Here is a 24,214-nt window from a genome sequence, read left to right on the forward strand (position 1 = left end):
TTTCTGGAACAGCATATTACACTGCAGCATTTGTATAGTGCTTATTACCCCCAAGGGTAGGTGGGAAGGCCAGTGCCTATGCATACAGATAGCAAGGTACAACTAAGTATGTAACATTATGTAGACAAATGCCCTTTCACCTAACAAATACTTAAGTGGAAACTTGCATAGAGCACTTACTGATCTGATTCCACCCTGGTGTTAGTAAGGATATGTTTGTGTTGAGATTGAACTTATCTTTTTCTTTTTTCTTCCTTGATCATTAGAGGGTAGGGCAGGGTCATGTGTTTGCAGACAGCAAGGCCAGAATGTTTATAGTCTGTGTCTAATTGTGGTTCCAGTACATGAGGTATCGGTCGTCAACAAGGCTGTAGCAATTTAGATAAATCCTTCATTTACATAGGACCATGGTCTAAGGTAGATGCTTATGAGGACCTGATCAATATTAGAACTTTGTAGTATGTGGGAGGTGAGAGAATTGCAAGGAAAGAGGTTGGTGTAGTGAAGATGATTTTAGGGAATTTTGAGAGGAAAGAAGAGGTCAGTCCAAGAATTTGGCTTGCCCCATATGTCACAGGGGTACGGGAGGAGGGTGATGTGATAAAAAATCTCAAAAGCAGCCAAGAGGTCAAAGGTTATGAGGGTGGAATTTACATTGCCATCTACATTGGTCTTGAAGTTTCTCACATAGGGAAAAACAGATGATTTAGTGCCACCGTGTAGATGGAAACTGGCTTAAGCAATAGCTAAGTTGTTGTGACCTTTGACATAGGCGCTGATTACAAGTGCAGAGCTAAAGTCTGATCCCTGTGCAAACATGTACTTGAACAGGGATCCGATTTCTGAGTTGTGTGATAGTTATAGCATCTCCACCTTTATCCCCTGATAAATTCCAGGAGGTCAAAGCTGCCAAGATTAACAATTGGGAAAAGGCCGATAAAGAAACACAAACCATGCAGAAATTGGTGAGTTAAATGCCACTTCCGCATGTTATGTCTCATTTGCAAGTTAAAAAGTTGGATTAGGAGGTAATGGTATTTCCCATATGTGGTAAATACTTCACCTACTCTGCATACCTTGTAATAAAGGTTATATTTATTAAACCAGAGGGCAAGAGCAGAACAGAGGGTTTTCTAGGCGAGAGAGATAAAATTGTGTTAGTCAGAATCTGGCAATACTGATGTAATGTATCACCACAATAGAGCAAAATCAGCAAAAATATTGCAACTCACAACAGCAAAAAGTGGAATCTAAAGTATAATTCTCAGCTCTAGTTCACAGAATCAATATTTCGGAAACATTCCAGCCACTACTACTGAGAAAAAGTCTACCAAGGTGCAAGAAATGTTGGTATTAGTAAGTTTGGCCAAGGGGTGGAGAAATGAGTGCTCAGTGAGGAAGGACATCCCAACATTTTATACCTCTGTGAGTATTCACAAGAATCCCCAATGACCTGGTTTCCACCCTTAGTAAACATGTAATATTTGTTTTGAAATCGGTTACAGAAAGTGTTAAAACAGAGTGAGGATGGGCCACAAGCGAACTTGTATATACAGTAGCTGTAAGAGAAGACTCTCACCACATAGAACCATATAGAAAAATGTTTTCCATGTGTAGAAAAAGGGAAAAATCCGCAAATGCACTTTTGTATGTGGATAGCGCCATTAAGTCAGTTCCCTCTGATGCGGTAAATACACTTCTGCACCAAAAACCTATACATGCTGCAGACCAATTTACCAACAGTGTGGAAGTCGAAAGTGCTTTTAAGTTAATACATAGTAAAGGCGCCCCAGACCACAGTGGAATCCGGCATTCGCTTTCAAGCAAGCATGTTGTCTCCACTTTACAATCATTGGTTTTGGGCAAACTCTATTCCAGATAGCTGGACAGGATCTCTATTGGTACCAATTTACAAATAAAGGATCTCAAAAATCCCCAGAGAACTAATGGCTAATTGCCCTTCTGGATGTGAGGGTAAGCTCTATGTAAAGGTGAGGCTAAAAGATCTGGAGCAATGGGTAACTGAGAACCAATTGATCCCATATTTTCAAACAGGGTTTCTGAAAGGACAATATTCCTCTCCAGGCCACACTGATAGATCAAAATTGTCTGAAAAGGGTTGATTGAAGCATGCTGCCTTCATCAATATCACCACAGCAGTTGATAACATCAGCAGAGGGGATTTATGTGCAAAAAAAACTAAAAGGAACATTTCGCCCTGATAGAATTCACTTTTCGATGCCCCAACTGCCCCTTCTCATATGTAAGTTAGCATCATATGGCTAACTAATGAAGTTCGTATATGCACCTGTGTTGAATTATTCCGCTTGCTACTTTATTATTCAAATGTACGTGTGACCATATTAGTTCCTTAGCTTAGCCTGTGTGCCACCATTTTGTGTACTCCTCTGTGATCGCGAGCCTTACTCGCTCATCTGCCCCTCCCGCAGGAATAGAGAATTTCCCTAAGACAGCAGTTTTCGTTTCTCGGCTTACTGTGGCCGAAACTAACAAGTCTCTTTATCAGTAATGTTCTCATGCACCAGAGACGCTGAAGCCTAGCTCCATGGCCTTGAGTAAAGATAGCGATGTATCCCTTGCAGGTGCAGATGCCTGCTGTATGATGGCATTGTTCGCTGGTCTGGGTTTCAGTAATTTTCCAGAAGGGGTGTACCCCAATGGACTGTGTTGCATTATAATGTATTGCTGTGATGCAGAGAGTCAGTCCTCTCGTTCGCACTCCCAGGAGTGAGGTCGGACAGGGCCCTCTCATATGAGTGTTGTTTGGCCTAATAAAGACTTTGTTTATTCTTCTCCACTGTCCGGCTGACTTCCTATATAATTACTATAGGTGAGTGCGGTAAGTCACTCGGGTGGATTTGAGCCACGCTTATCAGCCCCATCTGTTAAAAGCATTCCAATACATTCCAATACCTGGGTGAAGACATCAAAATGGGTAACCTCAAAGAAATGTTTATGTACAAAGGCCTGAAGCAGGGCTGTATATTAGCATCACTGCTCTTTAATCTTTACCTGGCTGATAAGGGGTAGGGCTTTCTTGACGGCAAGAGCCTGCGCCCCCCTCCCCCCTAAATGTGGTAGGATACTGTTTGACGATCCTACAGTATGTGGACAACATAATACTCTTAGGGGCCCGATGTAGGTGGCCCAAATACCGGTCGGTAACGGTGAAATTCAGTAAATTTCACCGTTACCGACCGGTATTTAGGCATTCGTGATGTAGGGAAAGATTTGGTAATAAGGAATCGGTAAATACTGATTCCTTAATACCGATTCCTAATTGGCCTTGCATTTAAGGAATCGGTAATACGGATTCCTTAAATGCAATGTAGAAAGCACATAAAAGAGTGCTTTTGGCCCTTAAGAAATCAGTAATTACCACCAACTTCAAGTTGGTGGTAATTACCGAATTCCTTTAAAGAAAAACACTTTATTGCTTGTTTTTAAGTGCCATGTGACACACACCCATGCCCTTAGGGTATGCATGTGTGCCACATGTGCACACATGCACATTTCAGGGGTACAACAGGGTGTCCTTTGGACACCATGGCACCCTTGAAATTCCTCCCGGTATTACCGATTTGGTAATACTGAATGGGTAATACCCAATGTCTTCACATTCATTCCTATGGGCCTCAAAACCCATAGGAATGAATGGGTAGGTATTCGTTATTACCGAATCTCAATTACCGATGCGGTTATAACGAATATTAAGAATTCGATATTTTTTTACTGAATTCTTACCTACATCTGAAATACCGATTTCTAAATACCGAATCGGTAAAATTCTGTATTTCGAATTCGGTATTTCACTATTAACTACATAAGGCCCTTAGACCAGACGGCAGTGGGGCTGCAAAGATCGCTAGAAGAGTTAGCTGCTTACTGCAGGGAAAAGAGATCAAGATAAATACCACTAACATCAAGATCATCTCTTTAAGCTGACCAGTGAAGAAAAGGGGAGCCTGGCATATTGGTTTCGCAAAAATAGTAAGAGTCACTTCCTATATGTGAGTGTGGTTTGAAAATTGTGGCCGGTATGATGACCACAGGCAAGCTCTTAAAAGTGCGGCTCAATTGCTAAGCATGACATTCGCCTGATTATTGAAGAATCTTTCCGGACCAGATGTCACCAGGATATGTAAACCTATAGATTGTAAAGTAATTCCCATCTTGCTCTATGGCATGATAGCTTTCAGAAACAAGCCAGCATACTTGCTGGACAAACTGCAGTTCAGTACATCACGTTATGCATTTTGATTGGCAGTTGCACTTCCCAAGCCCTGATTTGATAGGAATTTATTCAAACAAATTATCAGCTGTTACTTTCTGTCGATTCCTGGCTTATTGCAGCTGGAGTAAAATCTATTAATGAAGTAAGACAGAACAGATTTACAGAATAATATGGTTTTAATCAGTCAATCAATTGGGAAAATCAACCAGTCTCGAACAGAGACCAAGGTTTGAAGTTCAAAGTTCTGGATTACACACAGTAGTGTATATATATATATATATATATATATATATATATATATATATATATATATATATATATATATATATATATATATATATATATATATATATATATATATATATATATATATATATATATATATATATATATATATATATATATATACTGGAAAAGCCACAAAAAACACAAGTTACAAATTCCTCCATTACGCAAATAGCAAGCTGGGCAGATAAGATATTGTGAAAGCACATAAGTATTTCCAAGAATTGGACATATCCATGTTTAGCAAAATCCCCCTCTTGTGGGTTTTTCTTTGAATTCTCTGAATAAGGGTGAGATAATCATAGAAAAACATTTTTATACTTGTGCATAACGAGTGATAGTCTATTGTTTTACGTCAAGGGGGTCATCCCAGCCTATCTGGCTCTAATATATTCTCAACAGGCTTGTGCTGAGGCAGAATCCACCCTTATTTACACCCCGTACTCAATGCTCCATGATAAAGCAAAAAAACTATTTCTACTGTCAGCCTCCCGTTATTGGTTTAACAGATAGAAATGTGGTGACCCTTTCTGTAACATCTATAATTATAGATGTCCTGTCAAGTTTGAATCTGCAAAGAAATATAATCTATTTATGTGTTTCAGAGCAGCTAAATTGACCATGCAACCTTTATGTGTGTTTTCTAAAACTAATGTGCACTGTGACCTATGTATTTCTGTAGAATTCACAGTCATATTTTTCAGCACATACATTTATTGGCTGGTTCACCACTTACATAGGTTTAAAACTATCCCTCACCTGAAATGTTTGTATTGGGATTTGGAATTTTATATTGTGCATTCCTATTATTTCCCTACAATTTTCAAACCACACTCACATATAGGAAGTGACTCTTACTATTTTTGCGAAACCAATCATTTTGCACAGGTAATGGCGGTCCCTTTCAATTCAATAAAAACTGTACATTGGATAACCATAACAACTGATAATTCTTCATGGAAGTCTAATCTCTCAGTGGGCTTGTGAGCATTAACAGCTGAGAGGATTTGGGTGACGGAGATACCATGCAAAATAAAATCCCAATTGCTAAACAAATAGGCTAGATTGCTTTCTTCCTGGCAGGATTTGGAGGAGTTGAACAAAAATCTCATGCCACTTGACCATGCCCCTTTATAATCCACCCACCATACATCCATATCTAACGCAAGCAATGGCACTTTAGAAAAGGAAGCTGCTGAGATTAAGAATGGGCCTGATTCCCCTCAGATCTTATTGGTAAGGAAGAATTGGGAGTAATGCCAAACGATCAGGCAGGCTATGAACTGGCACTGCAGAGACCCTGCTACACAAATTTGTATTTGCCTCAAAATGTTCCAGTCGAGAACATTTTTGGCTTAAATCACTTTTCAGGATACTGAATATCGGTTCCTACAAAGCGGCAGTAAAAACGTGTTTGAGAGGCGGTTGCAGCTAGCCAACGCTAACGTCTCATTTTTAAAACTCCTGAAGCATGTAACTGACAAGCTCTGTACAGCTGTCCCGATAGGCTCTGAACTGAGTCCCAACTTCCTGTTCTCTCGGAGGTTTAAACTCAGGCATGCGCATGAGTCCTCACAGAAATCTGATTTTTACTGATCATGGCTTGAATGTCTAACCGTCCTGACTCGGCCACAGTCAAAGGCATATAAAAAAACAAATGTTATCCTCAGGGACGAGAGGCAGGAAGTTGGCTGTCTCTGACTAAAGGTGGGCTTGGCCCGATCTCACCGGTGGACATTTGGCATTTTATTGGCAGCTCCAAGTAAGATGAAATCCTTTTGTCTGTTAATGTTATTTTGTATTCCTTGACAGTATGTATCTTTAAGCCCACGTCATTGACAGTGGCCCGCTCTGTCTTAAAAAGCCTTTATTACCTGGTCTGTTGATTTGGAATTAGGCCACAGTTAAAGTGATGAGAGACGTGTGGATTTTGATTACAGGAGGAGCTTGGCCCTGCCCTGTCGACAAACACTTTGCATATTATCAGCACTTCCAGAAAAACCTGTATACATTGGTACTTTGCTAATGTTAGTTTTTTGCGTCCACCCAAGATTTTAACCAGGGGCGGATTGGCACTGCGGGCACTCGGGCATGGGCCGAAGGGCCGGTGTCCCAGTGCCCTCTGTGGGCCGTTTTTTTTTCTCCCCTTTCCCAGTTCTCTCTGTGGACTGGGAAAGGGGAGGGAAAAAAACGGCCCACAGAGGGCACTGGGACAAAGACAGAAAGGAAAGCTGCTTCGCTGATCGGCCGTGATAATCAGCTGTGGCCTCCTTCACCCCCTGCCATGCACAGCAATCACGCAGAGGGTGGGCTGGGGGGGGTGATTGTGTGGCCAGAATCGGCCTCCCTGGGGGCCAGGTGTTTCTCAGTCCTTTGACCCATTTTCACATCGGCCCCCCTGGGGCCCACGCAGCCCAGAAACAGTGTTTGTTCTAACAGCTCGCCCACAGCCCTTCACATGCAGGGCATAGTGGGCGAGGAAGAGAGGAAGAATGGGTCTCGCAGTGGGGGCCAGGTGATGTTTGGAACGAGCAAATCTTCACCTCAGCCTCCCCCTGGCTACCATGGATGACCCAACAGCTTTACTGCTTTACTAGCCTTACTGCATGATTACCCACTTTCCTACAGGCCTTAAATGAGATTGTGCAGCACAGGCCGAGAAGTTAAGCATTTGTGACCACCATCTGTGGACTGTCTTGTCATAGCATGACCCTGGTGATAGCAGCATTTTTGTGTTACCCTGCTAGGACATTGCCCTGAGGCCCTGGAGGGCTGGGGAGGGCTGAGTAATTTACTAATAGCAGGGTCCTCGCTGCTGTTCAGGTGCTCCTGCGCTGGAGGGCTGAGTAGGTTAGCAATAGCAGGGTCCTCGCTGCTTTTCAGGTGCTCCTGCGCTGGAGGGCTAGAATAATTTTGCAATAGAAAGGGGCCTGGCTGTTTTATTAGTTGCTCAGCTTTTAGGCCATTGTCACCTTGGCCCTGTGTCCTTCACAAGAACAGTATCCTCCCACTTACATTCCTTGTGTGTGCATAGGCATATATGGCCTGATGCCAGAGTTGCAGAGATGGGGAATCATGTTTGAGTCCCAGCGTCTGCTCAACACCCTGTGATTCTGGGCAGATCACTTCATCACCCAGGCCCTTAAATGAAAAATCGGATCTTGAGTACTGTAATTGGTGCTCATGAATAGAACTCAGGTCTGGTTTTCTAATGGTGTGGATTTCTGATTCATGTGATTAGAGTCAAGGACATAGCTGGTTGGGAAAGAGTATCTAACAACATTTTGCAGGGTGTTAAGACTGCAAGTAAGTATTCGGTTTTCAGAACTACAGTGCTCCTAGTCTTTACCAATGTTACTGGCTCTTTAAGCTTTAAAATTCTTAATTTACTAAACATTTCTCTACAAATTAGACCTCAAAGAGTAACCAAATGATATTTCATGGAAGGGCACGCCCCTTGAATGTAGGGCACGCCCCTTGAATGTGGGCCACGTGTCTTGAATGTGGGCCACGCCCCGCGAATGTGAGCCACGCCCTGCGAATGTGGGCCACCCCGCATAAATGTGGGCCACTTTTTTCATCAGTGCCCGGGCCAAATTGTGATCCCAATCCGACCCTGATTTTAACACATGTATTCTCTGTAGTCCATTTTATTGGCAATTGCCAGCTCTGTTCTTAAGCACCTTATATCACGTGGTTGTACGAGTTTGAATTTTAATCCATTATAAGGGCCTCAATTACAACAAAATAACGCAGTGTGGTGCCGCAAGTCATTATGCTGCCGCAAGCATTTTAAAAGCACAGGGATACGTAGTATTAACAACAATACAAAGCATTTGTGTGCTTTCCCCTGCACTGGTGCACAACTGGCTGCCATGTACCAGCACAGCACCTGTGCCTCATGTTGCAAGAGTGCTTACGTTGATTATAGTTTTTGTGCAGGAAAGGACACCTTCCTGCACAAAGACAATAATTGATGGCATTTTACTCTTTCTATGCGTGCTGCATTATGGGAAAAATTGAGGAGAAATAAAAGTATTTCTCCTCGCTGAGCCACTCTACCACACATAATTCTGCACATAATTCACAAGATTAAAATTTAAATAATGCAAATCATAGTCGGATTTGTGAATATGGCAAAGAAATAAAATTCCTCTAATTAGCTTATTGTCATTCTCATCTCTTGTATTGGAAAGAAGAACCTGCTGGAATTCATTTTAAATAGTACTCACCTTTCCAGGTCTCACCACTCCATGAAATCCCCTCTTAACATGTACTGTATTGTCTTGCAGCATTTATATAGGGCTAACTACCCCTATGTGTGGCATTGCAGCACTTGCCTACATCAGTAGCATGCTACACCATGTGGTTGTAAGGAGGTTGTTTTTGTTTTGATCTTATGTAGGAAGTGTTTCCATGTAGTGCTTGATGACACAGAGGTGCAGTTATCTTCTTATGGGATGCACGATGTAGTAGTGTGTTGGATGAGGAAGTATAAGAGACAGATGCACATTTTCATGGTTTCCAGTTTGCTGTTAGTTTCTAATAGCTCTGCACGTCCATTTATGGTATTTCATATGGTATAGTCTGCTTAGCTGATAACTGCATTGGGTTGTCCAGTCTGAGATTTTGTGTATAGTTGTGGTTCTGAGCTGGCATGGTTTGAGGAAGAGAGAAGTGGAGAGATTTGTAGGGATGTGTATTTTTATTAGCATCCTATATCTAAGTGTCTTTGTGAGATGTAAAGAAGCAGTAAGATTGTATAGATATTTGGGAACTGCAGTGAATAGACTATATTAAAATCGTTCAAAGTTTTCCAGTAATGTGTGACAGATCTATTCAGTTATTCAATGCCTGTTCATTTGGTGATGTTTCTTTTTTAGGCTGTACAGTGCTGGTGATGGACAACACTCATTGCAGATCTGAATTATGTGAACTGTATAGGTATAAGTTACAATGTGTTGCTGACTGCTGTGTATTATGGTCTTATTGTGGGCCATAACAGTTATATATGGAAGTACATAACTATATAATGCCACAGAGAACCATAGGTCAGCCCTTTTTACTTAGCTGCATAATTGAAAGCATAACAAAAGCAGTTTGCTGCTTTAGTTGTTTGCAGTTTGTGGGTTGTAGGCTAAAGATTGCACTTGAGGGTGTAACTGTTTTCTGGGCTATGTTGCCTGGATATAGGTGCTGCAGTTATCAGACCTTTTTTTGTTTGAATTGAGAAATATTCTCTATTCTGTATTAGTCATTACATTGGATGGGGGACTCACTGGTTCACTGTTTGATTCTCACCTACTAAATGATTCCCAGGGTACTTTGTATACATATATAATACTTACTCCAGTACCCATGGGCGCAAAGGATTGTCCTTGTTGCATATCACACACTATAGAAAAAATGTAAATTGATACTTGTATAGCGCACTACTCACCCGCAAGGGTCTCAAGGCGCTTGTATGAATACCACTGTGGAACCCATCCTGGCTTTCCCTGTGAGGCGTCCACTCCTGGGCACCCCCAAGGTGGAGGCCAGGCATCCTTAGCATTGTGGGGGCCGCTGTGGAGATTAAGCAAGCTATTGCCCAGAGTTGCAGAGTGGGACTCCATGATTGGAATAGGCACCGAGGCGAGAATTATCAGGTCCGTGGAATTTTGAGCCCAAGACCCGCCGAGGCGGGGAATTGAACCCTGGTCCCGGGCTAGACCTCTGCATCAGGGTCTGCCGCTCTAATCATTGAGCCACACTTCTCCACTAGAACAGTCAGATGTGGCTCATGGTGATGCCCGTGCAGATGCTGCAGCATGTGTTGCCACGCTGCAAGCGTTCCCGGCCGCCTTCCCTTACCAAGGTGCTTTGCAGAGACCCTTGTCTCATTCTGTTTCTGATATTCTGGCCACTCCAGACCTTATGACTTATTGGACTTCTCAAGACTGTACACTAGACCCTGCTTCGCAACTGTATGTCTCGCGTGATGGCAGACCAGCCATTACTCCTGTGTCCCACTTGAAGCTTATACATGCATTCCATTCAATGTTACACAAGGGGGGAATTGTTAAGGAGATACTGGAAGATTGGTATGTCCCCAAGATACACCTGATAGCAAAGAAAGTGATCCTTAACTGCATCACATGTAGGAGACATAATCCTGCAGGGACACTGAGGCAGCAGGGGAAAGGAGCCAGGTAGTGGGTAGAATGGCCAATGCAGCATCTACAAACTGATGTCATGGCTTTACCCCCTCTCAAGGGTACAACATGCTTGTGATGGTTAATAAAATGTTGGGGTGGCTAGAGGCTGTTCAGTGCAGGAGTGCAGATGCAATAACCACAGCAAAAACGTGTGTGATGTTATTCCATGGTTTGGAGTCCCAGAGTCTCTGGACTCAGACAATGAGCCCTGTTTCATAGCTTAAGTGCTTAAATACATTCTTCGGTGTCTAGAGATTTCTCAGGCTCTGAATACTCCTTATCCCCACCAGTCTTGGGGAACCATGGAAAAAATGAATGGACAAATCAAGAATACACTGACAAAAATGTGTCAAGAGACAGAACTCAAATGGCCAGAAGCTCTCCCTGTGGTATTATTGAGCATTAGACTCAGCCCCATTAAGAAGCATGGGAAAACTTCCTACGAAATCCTTTTGGGGGGCCATTTTCACAGCTGGAACATTTTAAACTGCCTTATGTTTCTCTCATGGGTGGGGAGGAGGACTTGGTGCAGTATTGCCAAAGGATGCAAAGGGTTTGACCAAACATCCTGATTTTACTAAAAGTGTCCTACCCCTCCCTCCTGCGGTCCTTGCCCATGATCTGCAGCTGGGTTACTGGGGCTGTGTGAGAGAATTCAGACAGAAGGAATGCCTCAAGCCATGGTGGAGTGCACCCTGCCAGGTTCATCTAACTTGCCACTCTGCGGTTAAGGTGGATCCATGCCCAAACTGGATACACCTGACTCATGTGCAAAGGAGTCTGGTGACACCCGATGCTGCTGAGTGAAGTATAGACAGTGAAATCTTGAAGCAGGTGTTGGTATGCACCTGATGAAAACTATGCTAAAAGGTACATGGCAGGGCATGTTTGGGAGACCACCTCAACAACAGACGAGAGTTCCACCGACACAAAAATCAGTCGATGGGGGAGCAAGACAAGAAGCCGATTACAGCAAATTAACTGTGAAATTGCTCCACCACTGATACTCAGTGCAGTGTAGACACCAGACAGTTTGTAAAATCTGTTTTTCAGACTGATAATTAGAAGAAGAATCTTTATTCGATTAAGCATCATAATCATAAAAGATAAGTACATATGAAACCACATAAGTACAGACCGATAATTGAAAAAAGATCTTTGTCTCCTTTCTTAGTTTTAATGACCTTCTATGACCTTTTTACACCCTACCTGCATAACACCAGATTTGAAAAAGCCCCTCACCTTAATGTATCACAACAAGTTCCAGAGCATTCAGCACTCTGGACAGGGGCCTTGCCTTCCCAGGCTAATCTCATTTTATCCTCTAGGGGTCTCTAGCGAGTTTTCAAACCATTGTCTACACAGAGAACACCATTTGTCCACTCTGTGGGTTTCATCCTCCACCACAGCTACGGGTTCCTTTACAGCTAGTCCTATGTTCTAATTGCTTCAAATTCATCCATGTTATCTCAGTGAATCTTCTCATGGCATGCTGTTGCTTTGATCAGTGTATTTTATGTTATTTCTAGTGCACCCTGTGTGGGTCGGTGAGCACGAAAAAGAACATAGATTCTTGGTCATAGATGATAAATGTCTAGAAGCATTCAAGAATTTTCAAACAAAAAGTCTGCTTAGTGTGTATAGGGTGGCAGTCTCCCCGTTCCTAATGTTTACTTCGAATGGCATTCCTCTGTCACAGCACTGCCAACTGAGAGAAAGACGAAGGACCCCAGAATTATGGTAACAGGTGTCCGAAATAGACTGCAAGTGTGGGAAAGTATGTGGCATCTGAGACTATAAATGTCTGCATTCAAGAGACGGAAGGGGAGGAGAATGTGGTGGAGTCAATCATGGAGAATGATGACAAGAAGAACACAAACAGGAAAAAGAAAGCCCAGAGCCTCAATTAGCGGAGGATGCTGACACTAGGAGGAATAGAAGGCCACTCGTGACTCTACAGTAAGATATCACTGCTATTCAAGAGGACACAGCCACTGGGCAGAGCAAGGAACTAACAGCCTGATTCATCAAGCGAAATTGCGCTCGCAAAGGGCCAGATTCTGAGAATCTGGCCCTTTGCGAGTGCAATTTTTGCATTTGGGATTCATCATCCCAAATGCAAAATTCGCTAATAAAGAATTCGCAAATTTGTGAGAATTAGCATTTAAGGAATCTCTATTAGAGATTCCTTAAATGCTATTCATGAAACATTTAAAAATTGCGAATTTGCAATTTTGGGCTGCTATTTACCGCAAGGTCAAACCTCGTGGTAAATAGCGAATACTTAGAAAAATGCATTTAAATGCATTTTTCTAAGTTGCATGTTACACACACACATGTCCTTTGGACATGTGTGTGTGTAACATCTGTGTGAATTTACATTTCAGGGGTGTTACAGGGTGTCCTTTGGACACCCCTGCACCCTTGAAATCGCAATCTCATTTGCGATTAGCTAATTGCTAATCGCAAATAAGGAATGACTATGGGCCTTTAGGGCCATAGTTTAGGCCCATAGGAATGAATGGGGGGTTATTCCTTATTTGCGATTAGCAATTAGCTAATCGCAAATAAGGAACCTGTAGGAATCGCAAAAAATATTGCGATTCCTACATGAATCCCGTTTTGCGAGTCTGGAATAGCGATTCCTTATTAATCGCTATTTCAGACTCGCAAAACTTCACTATGATGAATCAGGCTGTAAGGGCCTGGCGGACAGGGTTACTCCTTCACACATGTGACAGATATTTCATCCTCCAAATTACAATCCCATAGGAAATAATGGAATTGTAATTTAGTGGATGGGATAGCCCTCACGTTTGTGAATTAGTAACCCTGTCCGCGAAGATCGTAATTAGGCCCTAAGTCTCTGAACTCCACAACCTAGGCTCACATCATGTCACAAAATGTAAATGCAGAGAACTTTGTTGTATTGGGCAGGAATAATACTGGACGAGCGAAAAGGTGGTAAGATACATTGAGGGGGGGGAGGAGACTAGATGGAACCAAAGAGTCATGAACTTAGGGATGAACTGATTTCTAAGTGTACTTAGTTGACTTTCCCTTCTATATGTATTACAGCACCTTCAAAGGTGTCACTGCCTTCGTCACTCCATCAAACCTAACAACCCATTCCCTAAAGTCATATAATGCCCAGCTCACAACTAATTCTTGCCTTACTCTGTTGCAAGGGGTGAACAACCAGTCCATCCTTCTGTTCTGTGAATGACCATAATAGGTCAAAGAGAAATATTTGGAATGAAGATTGTTTGGGAATACCTGGGACTTTTTTCAGCTTTATGTGTGAATTTATATGGCCATCGATTAAACCATAGGGTAAAAAACCCTAATAATATCACCATGACGGTATGCCATACTTTCTCACTCGCTAAAGTGTCCTCACCAGTTTGAAAGTAATGAGCTATCCTCATAAAGCATGCTTGGACTGGTTAAATCCTTATCACTAGCATGGTGGCAGATATTTATGTGCCCTACAGTAGGCTTGAGCAGACAATCTGTTGGTGAGATGGGTTACGGTTAAGCGTAGCTTTCACCTCCCTCGATGTGGATTGCGGAATGTCCTGTTGTAGTTCAAATTCATGAGCAGCTTGTCAAATATGGCTGCACTAGTGGAGGAAAGGACTAAAAGTAGGATTAACTTGCTCCCAATCCGCATCCTGGCAAAAGTCCACAATAAGCAGAGATCCAGATCTCAGTGGGCCCTCACCATTGGGTTCTGTGGGCATTCCTATCTCTAGTATGATGTAGGCCAGTTCTGTTTTTAGCACCACCAGGACATGTGCAGGTAAAGTGATCTGTACTGCATAATTACTACTGAAAAAAAATCAAGAACACTAGCTCTTGCACCTTACCAACCCTATGGGCTAAGTGCAGCTAAAGGCACACAAGCAAGCTATGAGACAATAACCAGAACTGAATATGAAATACATGATTTATCCCTCAGCCTCCTACTTTGTCTACCTGCAGCAATTACCGCTCTACTCACTCCAAGATCTTAAACAGGGCTGCATTGAGAATGGAGGGACACAGCTTGTTGATGTTACAGACTGGGCATTTAATGTCTAATTCCACCTTGGACTCTGAAAATCCACCTCACCCGCTGCACGCATTCCAGTATATTGCCTTGGAGGTGGCAACAAGCTTTTGATGTTCTTGTCCGTTTCGCATTAAGGGCCAGGTTTATCTGATTTTGAAGCCCAAGCCCATATTGTAAAGCAAGGTGTGACCAGGTATCTTCCAGTTCCCCACTCTAAGGACACAGTAACCAATAACATTCCTGTTATCTTCAGAGCATTGGACCATTGGTTTATTCTCTTGAGTGAAACATTTGCTCCATTTCCATTCCTTTGAGAATAAATATCCTCCACTCTGGTCCTCAGTAGCATGTACATGGTATTTGTCTATTATTTTAGAAAGCCCCTACTAACTAAAAGTCGCCTTCTTGACCCCAATGATTCCTTACTTGATTCAGAACTTCTGTGCAGGATATTACATTAGCTCAATACTTTTGTTGAGAGTGTTTCTCGACAATGGCAGAGAATTACCTTTGTCCTAATCGTTTGGTAAGGAGTCATTGAGAGAGTTCAGCCAAGTATGGAGGATATATCAGAGCATTGAGCCCCTCCGCACCTCAAAGGGGCCAGCATAAAGAACCAACAGGAAATGCAAATCTCCCAGACACTGAAAAAGTTGGTTCTCACAACTTGTCACAATGGGTTTGCGAAGTGAGGCAGACCCCAATGCCCCTTGAATCACCTCTAAGAAAACAAATCTAACATTTTGATCAACTAAGCCAAGCATGCTTAGTCATCAGATGTCTGCTTCTAAGAATGGCCAATAATGAAGTGATTGAGGTTAATTAGAAATGAAATATGTGGTCTTCCATGTAAGTTCTTTCAGTGAACCCACCTGTTGATGTCAAAGAAGGGCTGGCAGGGGTATACAATATATACATAAAGGGCTTAGAGGTGCCAAATTATTCTCTAACACAATCTTTTGAGCTTGTTGATGCTGCTTATTGAATCATCACTCAGTGCAGGCATTTCTAGTTGAAGATGCCCACCTCACAACATGAGATAAAAAGAAGCTTTTTGGCCCGATAGTTACAAAACCTGACCTGCTATCAGCATCTTAAGATGACCCTCACTCTGAGGTGAGGGCCAAGCAGGATACAGTGAAGGCCTTGTTACTCGCATGCTGAGAAGGTGTCACTTCCTGCACATAAACAGTCATAAAAACAATTAATATTTGCAACTTCAATGTGTGCTGCATAATGCAGCACACATAGGAGGTACAAATCACAGTTAGTGATTATCTGCAGGAAAGGATACCTTCCAACACATAAACAATCAGTGCCTCAAAGAAGGCAACCTTGCACTACGGTGCAAGGGTGCCTGGGTTGGTGCCAGGCAGCTGAATTTAGCGACATCGCTAGAGGAACTGCAGGGTACACTGTATCATTGTAAATACAGCAAATCCCTGTTTTTTCAGAATCGTGGATTGCGGTGCTAGCAATTTTAGCTTAATGCTGCGCTCCTTCGTTCCATTGTAAATATGTCCCTGAGTGCCTTTCAGACCTTTTCATGAACTTGCGAAAAAACAATTCTAGTAGTGAAAGGCCTTGCTCACTTTGAAGACCTCCCTGTCAGTTGCCTAAGGCCTCTAGAGAGGTACATGGTCTGTCTCAATACCGTGGACTCCATGCCTTGTTCTCCAGGCCTCCCTTGCTCAAGTTCAGGGAACGCATACTGTGATCCCAACATATATTAGACCTGCAATGTTCTACATAATCAAGCACAGGAATATTGGCTAAGACTCTGGTGCACAGACCTAGGCCTTAGAACATCGATTAATCCCAAGGTTCATAGCAGCCAAGGCTATTATCTAGGAGAATTATCCAAGTCACTGAACACTGGCATTTCATGAAAGGGAGTACTATCATTGAGTCTTCGGAAATACTTTTGACCGCTGTGGGTATCCAGAAGGAGATCCCATTTCTTCAGAGACAACTCCAGGTTCCCACTTTACCACTCGAAGAAGGCAAGGGGCCAGAGCCCTTTGAACAAGATCTAACTTCATCATTTCAGAAAAAAGCGTATGTGCAGTATGCCTTCATACCTGTTCCACTGATTTATTTATTTATTGTTTATATAGCACGGACATGACCCACACAGGTATCAGAGTGTTTTACAAATGATCAAGGACAAAAAGAGTCAGGCAAGTGGGTCAGTAACAACAACAGTGATAAGAAGATATTGGTGTATAAAAGAGGAACAATGTATTGTGACATAGCAAAAATGATATCAATGAGAAGATATGAACAAAAAATAAATATTGATGTTGAGAACAGTCACAGTTCATAGTCAGGGTCATAGGATCAAGTGTGAAACACATTGTAGCAGCGCCACTGTGAGGCAGTCCGTACAGGAGGAGAGAAACCAGCTTATTGAAGGACCAACCACAAATGATACAGAGTGAAAGTAGGTACATTCAAATCAGGGGGTATTCATCAGTAGTGTTTTAACTTATTTTTTAAAAGATGCTGTTGAGGGATTCATTGTGATTACCGGAGGCAAGGAGTTCCAGATTCTCGGGGCAATACCCAAGAATGCTCGATTATAGGTTTTCTTTCTTCTGAATTTTTGAGGTTTTAGCAGCAAGGTGCTGGAACTCCAAGAAGATCTGCTACCACAAGAGAGTTCCCATTTTAGAGATAGGTACAAAGGGGTGTTATGTTGAAGGGCCTTCTGTGTCATGCAAGCAATATAGAGATGAATTCTAGCCCCGAAAGGCAGCCAGTTTAGGGATTTCAGGTCCGGTGTGATGTTGTTATTTCTTCTAGTTCCCGTGATAAGCCTTGCAGCCGAATTCAGGGATGCCCTGAGCGGTGCCAACCTGTAGCTGGGTAGCCCACACATTGTTGTGCTACCATACTCCAACCTGGAAATTACTAGTGCTTGAACAGCAGACTTAAAGTTGTCTGGGGGGAGGAGGGGTTTTATCTTTCTTAGGATACTCATGTGGAGGTTAGCTCCTTCGGAGGCTGAGCTGATTTGCTCTTGCATACTCAAGATCTTATCAAATATTCTTCCAAGAGACCTTGCGAAGTTAATGATGTGTGGAGTATAGTTGAGAGCCGTTAGGTGTTTCATGTATTCAATAATGACGGGAGCCTGTTTAGGTAGCAGGATAAGGAGGAATTCCATTTTGAAGGAGTTTAGCTTGAGATGTTGGAAAGTCAGCCAGTGTTGTGTTTTGAGTAGGGTTGAGTTGAGTGACCTGATGTCTTCCGCGGAGGAGATTCTCCGGTACAAGTGGGTGTCATCCGCATACATGTGATCGTGAATTTTGGATGAATTGAGCATTTTTGTTAGAGGCTCCATGAACACGTTGAAGATCGTGGGAGAGAGTGCAGACCCCTGAGGGACCCCAAATGTGGATGGCGTAGAGTTGGAGAGGGTTTGATTGACTTTAAATCTTAGTGTTATGTTGTTAAGAAAGGTGGCGAACCAGTTTAGCACTGAACCTGATAGCCCCATCCTGCATTCCAGTAAGTCCAAGAGGTTTTCATGTTTAACTGTATCAAAAGCTGACAAGAGGTCAAGGAGGATTAGAAAGCAGCCCTTGTTCCGATCTAGCATTCTTAGAGCGCCATCTACTATGTGAGTGAGGGCCGTTTCAGTACTATGGCCTAACGAAAACCTGATTGGAATTGATCTAAAAGCTGGAATTGATCAATGTGGTTACATAGTTGGACATGAACACATTTCTCTAGGAGCTTCAATAGAGGTAGAATGCTAGTGATTCGAAGGAAGTTATTAGGGTCATCTTGATCCACTGTGGGTTTTTGGAGGATGGGCGTCACCTGACCTGACTTTAGACAATCCGGGATGATACCTTGACATTGGGAGGCATTTACTATTTTGGTCCACAGTGGGACTAAGGACCACTTCATCTCATTGAAGAAACTTGAGGGTAAGGGGTAACTGAAGTGGTTTGAGGGTTTCAAAGTAGTAAGCTAGTTCAGTATAGAGATTTCGTCGAAGGGTGGGAATTGGCTCCAGAAGGCGTTATTTTTGGGGGTGAAACCTGGAGCAGGTAGAGGCTGAGGAAGAGGAGGGGATGTGGGGTTAGTAGGGAATGGGACAATCAGTTGGTTGCATTGCATTGTTTGGAGATCAGTTTCAATCTTAATCGTCTTTTCAAGGAAAAAGGAAGCAAACACTTCACAATATGGCTGGGTACTGGACTGTATTGGCAGGAGAGTAGGAAGATAATTGGATTGGAGTTTGATTAATTTAAAATGTTTTTTAGGTCTGTTTCTAGCCTTATCCAGTAGGCTTCTGAAGACGTTCGATTTTGCCCTACTGATATATTTGTTGTTGGTGCTTCTTCTAGGTCTCAGGAGCATGAGGTGTTCAAGCAGAGGTGGCTGGTCCATAGGTGCGCCGCGCCACTAGGCAAATCAACACAAAAGAAGCCGCTCAGTGCAGTTCGGGATCGGGCAGCAAGAATGTAATTAGACAAATTGACAGCTTTTACAATTCGTCTGTTTACATTTCCAGCCTGTGCTGGCAGCTGCTTCACAGGTGAAAGTGCGCATGTCAAAACGCACAACGCACGCAAGCGTGAGCACTCAGAGCAGGAGTCCAGAAGATGGACTGCGCATCTGCGAGAAGACCGATCTTTATTTCTGCTCCCCACGCCATTCACAATACATTAGGTATGCTGCGCATGCCTAGTGTAGTGCAGGCGTCTGTAGATAGGATCCTTCTCACGCGATGACGTACAGCCGCCCCATGCCCTGTCAAATACCAGGATACAGCCGAGTAGCCGCCCCTAGTCGCATCCAGTCTTCTCATTTGCCACTGCCAGTCAAGCAAAATAGTGGGGTGAAGTTAGAGACACGACTTGTAAGGAGACTGGAGATGTGATGCGACACGGGACCGAAGGAGATGCCTGGTAAGTTTATTTTTTTATTCATTAAAATAAACGCTTCCCCCTACCCACCCCCGTGCGCTTACCCCCCGGGCAGAGGTTGAAGGGTCCGTCAGTCCACACACAAGGAGGGTGAGTTTTAGAGCAGTTTTTGAAATGAAGCCCTTGCTGGGAAGTAGTTATTGTGTAAAATGCATGCTGCTGAAGTTCCCTTCAAACTTTGCGACCTCTTAGTCAGTTATTTGCAGAGGCTCGTAGTGGTCGCTCCTGTCTCCTCCATGAACATGATTCTGCTACTAGAAAGCGTGACTGTGGTAACTTGGGGGGGGCACTTTCTGGTGGACTGAGGCAGGCCCGTTTCTAGCGGGTAGGCCGGGTGGGACAGGCCCACCCAAATATGAGCCTGGCCCACCCAAACAGGAGCCTTGACCATCGCAGTCAGGGCTTGAAGGCTGGCGCGCAACGGCATTGGGCTCAAAGGGCTGTCTGTGTGTGTGTGTGCCTGGGCTGGGAGACAGCTTACCGGCGGGCGCACACACACACACAGACAGTGTTTGAGATTCTTGCAGCCACATCCGAGTACTTCACAGGTCTTTAAAGACCATTTGCATGTTAACGAGCCTTTGTTTATTTGTTCAACCCTTCATCTCCACTGGCCAAAGGAGACAAATCCTTTCTTGGAAAAGGGTAACCTTTGCCTACTGTTCTGCTGCATGGATATTTCTTTTTCTATGCAGTGCATGTGAAAAGAAGTTTGTTTATTCCTATTCACCTTTCCTGACCCATGCAGCTGCTTATCACATCATCCTGTAACACAAAGTTTGACTAATGGAGTAGTAGGTTAGAGAATGTGTTACTATTTTTTTTTTCGTTAAAAATCTGCACAGGGCCAGCAGGACACATACTTCGTGCGCTTCATTTAAACAGTTTTTATCATACAAGAAGACAATACAAAATGCCCAGATAAGGCTGGTGATTAATGATCCTGCTGGAGCAATCATTTGTCTGTTAGAAGTTTTTCAAGGCAGATGAACTGTATTTTATGTAGAAGCTCAGCGGGTTACTGCCTTTGTCACAAAAATCCTTGTGTTACTTGCAGTTCAGAAGTTACAATCCTAACATAGGACTGTGACCAATGAACTGTCACCAAAGAGCTGCATACAAACATGAATGGTATAGTTAGAACTTTGCTTTTTTTTTTTTATGATATAGTTAGAACTTCCTCAGTCTTTCATTATCTAATGTTGCTAAAATAAGTATGTTTGGGCAGATATACATTTTTATCAGTAAAGCTGACCCCCATGGAATACTCTATAAATCCGGTGCTTCCCAAACTGTTTTGACCTGTGGCTCCCTTGACCTAATCGGCAGTTGGTCATAGCTCCCCACCATTTTTTACCACGCCCCTTTAAGACACTCCCCCACACTCCACAGCCCCCCCTTGGATCCCCCTCAAAAGACTGGGTAAACCCCTCCATTCGTACGAAGAGGCCTCTGGTGTCTGTGGTAACCCCAGCCCCCGCGCTTTATAATGTGCTGCCATTATCACCATGTCGCAGAACAATGTCGAATGTGTACATCAGTTCTCATTTCTGACTTTCGTTTATTGAGTTAATTCACTATTGGACCCTTCCAGGTTCTCTGTATTCCTGGCTTTATTTCGAGGAGCTGAGGCAATGTGCCCTTTCTCCTGCCCTTCAGATGCCACGGCAGGGGCATAACATTCAATTTTGCAGCCAGGGCAGGGGCACCAGGGCCCGAATTCTGAGGGACCCACTGCTCTCCGACCCCAACTGTAGGTGTTCTTTAACTCCCAACCCAAGGTATCAGGGCCCTTTTCCGTGCTTGAGCTAGGGCCCACTGCAGCTTTCAACAATCTCAAAGACCACAGGCCCATCACCGCAGTCCTTTTACAATTCAAGTAGTGGGCGTTTGTTTCTAGAATACCCACAATGTTCAATTGACTGCTGGTTGCTGCCCCCTACCTCGCTCCCACCATGGACAGAATCTGTACACAGCCCAGGACTGCTCAAAGCTTCTGGAACCTATGTTTCTGACAAATACATATATAACTCCTGCAGCTTGGATCGCCTGGCCTGACCCCTGCGCCATCAAATTCCTGCAGGCTGTAGGACTTCAGCGTGACCCCTGCAGGCTTCTAACTCCTGCAGCTCGGCGCGCCCGGGCACTATGGAGCCCGCAGATGGGCCCCTGCACCCATCTAAAGCCTGAAGTCTGGCAATCTCCCTGACCCCGGCGGCCTGGAGTAATCAGCCTTCTGTCTCTAAACCTTGCAATGTACACTCAGCTTGACCCCAACCTCATAATCCTGCCATTCGCTTACATTTGTTTGTGCTCTTGAAATTCATGAAGACGACGGCGACCTCTCAGCCAAATAAATATCAACACGCTTTATCATGAAGCCCTTTCTGCCTCACAGTCACACTTACAGCTTTGTACAGCTATAAATCACAAGTGCAGCCATTACCCACTGACACTGTCGCCCAGTCTTCTCTCTCTCCGAAATGAGAACCTTTCACACTGCACGCAGATTTTAGCAGCAGTTGCCTGACCAACACAACGCTCGAGCAGCCTGTTACATGCACCCCCCATCACTGCGTTTTCACACGTACCCACTCACGCCCTGCCCATTACTCGCTAGGATGCTGCAGCTAATTCTTGGCATTAGGGACTTCACTTACCTATTTCCTTGTGCAGAAGATCCCACGAGGCAGGGCGGGCACAAAACACGCGCCTCAAACGCTCAGAATTGCGTTTGGCAGCAATTACAGAGACTACGCCTCTGAAAGCATGTACACGCGTACGTACGCACGTCGCTCTTGGGCCAAACCATGTTGCAGGATGATGAAGGTGGCATTGCTAACTCCCCCGTACGCTGCAGCTGCAATTTCCCACACCGTGCGCGCGGCGCCACTGGCACCTCATTACGGCGCACCAGGGTGCCACGGCGCACAGTTTGGGAACCACTGCTTTAAATTCTAAGATTATGTTTCCACAGACCAAACCCTCTCAAAATATACTGCCCACCAGTATGGAGGACAATCGATTCCTACACCTTGTATTCCTCGTTGGCTTATGTGACATTCCCTGTAGACTGATTTACATACTTGTATGATTCATTGTCTCTGTATAATTTGTGCGTGGTGTAATGTACTGAAACACACTACACTGATATGAGTAGCGCTATACAACAAATGAAATGCATATGAGAGAGGGGCTATGGAGAGATGAGGGGCACTGTTGGAGGGTGGCAGTGAGGGAATCCAAGGAGGAGGTAGTGGGAGGGGCTATAGAGCGATGAGGAGCACTGTTGGAGGGTGACAGTGAGGGAATCCGAGGAAGAGGTCATGGGTGGAGGGGTAGCTAGGGAGAGATGAGGGGCACTGTTGGAGGGTGACAGTGAGGAAATCCGAGGAAGAGGTCATGGGTGGAGGGGTAGCTAGGGAGAGATGAGGGGCACTGTTGGAGGGTGACAGTGAGGGAATCCGAGGAAGAGGTCATGGGTGGAGGGGGAGCTAGGGAGAGATGAGGGGCACTGGTGGAGGGTGGTAGTGAGGGAGTCTGAGGAGGCGGTCATGAGGGGAGGGGCTACAGAGAGATAAGGGGCACTGGTGGATGGTGGCAGTGAGGGAATCCGAGGAGGAGGTCGTGAGGAGGAGGGGCTATGGGGAGATGAGGGGCACTTGTGGTGTGAGGCAGTGAGGGAATCAGAGGAGGAGGTCAATAGGGGGCCATGGAGGGATGAGGGACACTGTTGGAAGGCGGTAGTAAAGGTATTTACGGAGAAAGAGGTTATTGGTGTGGCGCCAAAAAAGACTTTCGCATCAGCTCTAAATCCGGCCCTGTCATGGCCTTTCGGTTTGTGTTTATTTAATTACCAGTGGGGTCATAAGGGCTACTGTGGAACATACTTTAAAGTGTGAGCTAATTATATTTACTGCTATATTCAATGTTTTAAGTTTAAAGGTGATTTTACTAATGTTTTTACCTGGAAAAATGGAGCCTGATGGTGCCTGATATGGGGCTGAGGCCCAAGGTCAGCTGTGAGATAAGATACACTGGAGAGGAGTAGTGGATAATTAAGCCTGTAAGGGAGTGAGTTGCAGAGTCTGAGGTCAGGTGGAGGTAGTAATGAAGAGGGATTCTCACTGAAGGCTCGCACAGAGGGAGCCCGAGAAGTGGCACTTGCCTGATACTCCCACCTCAGAAACCTCCTCTTCCCATCAAAGGAACATTACATGGAAAAAACACTTTTTGAGAGTGATAATATTTAGAAAGAGATTTGGAAAAGAGGGCGTTTAACTGGGCGTTGTAAGACTAAGAAGAGATAAAGGATGCTCCTGATACAGGCCATCCCAGACATATATGCTACAATATGAGACCGCAGTGGCCCACCCAAATGCACTTTTGGCCCAACTAAATAAAGATTCCTGGAGCCGGGCCTGGACTGAGGTACAGTACCTGATCGGATACTGTCTGGCAGGCACGGCCAGGGCGCTAT

The sequence above is a fragment of the Lissotriton vulgaris genome, chromosome 4_1, assembly GCF_964263255.1.
Source record: "Lissotriton vulgaris chromosome 4_1, aLisVul1.2, whole genome shotgun sequence".
NCBI lineage: Eukaryota > Metazoa > Chordata > Amphibia > Caudata > Salamandridae > Lissotriton > Lissotriton vulgaris.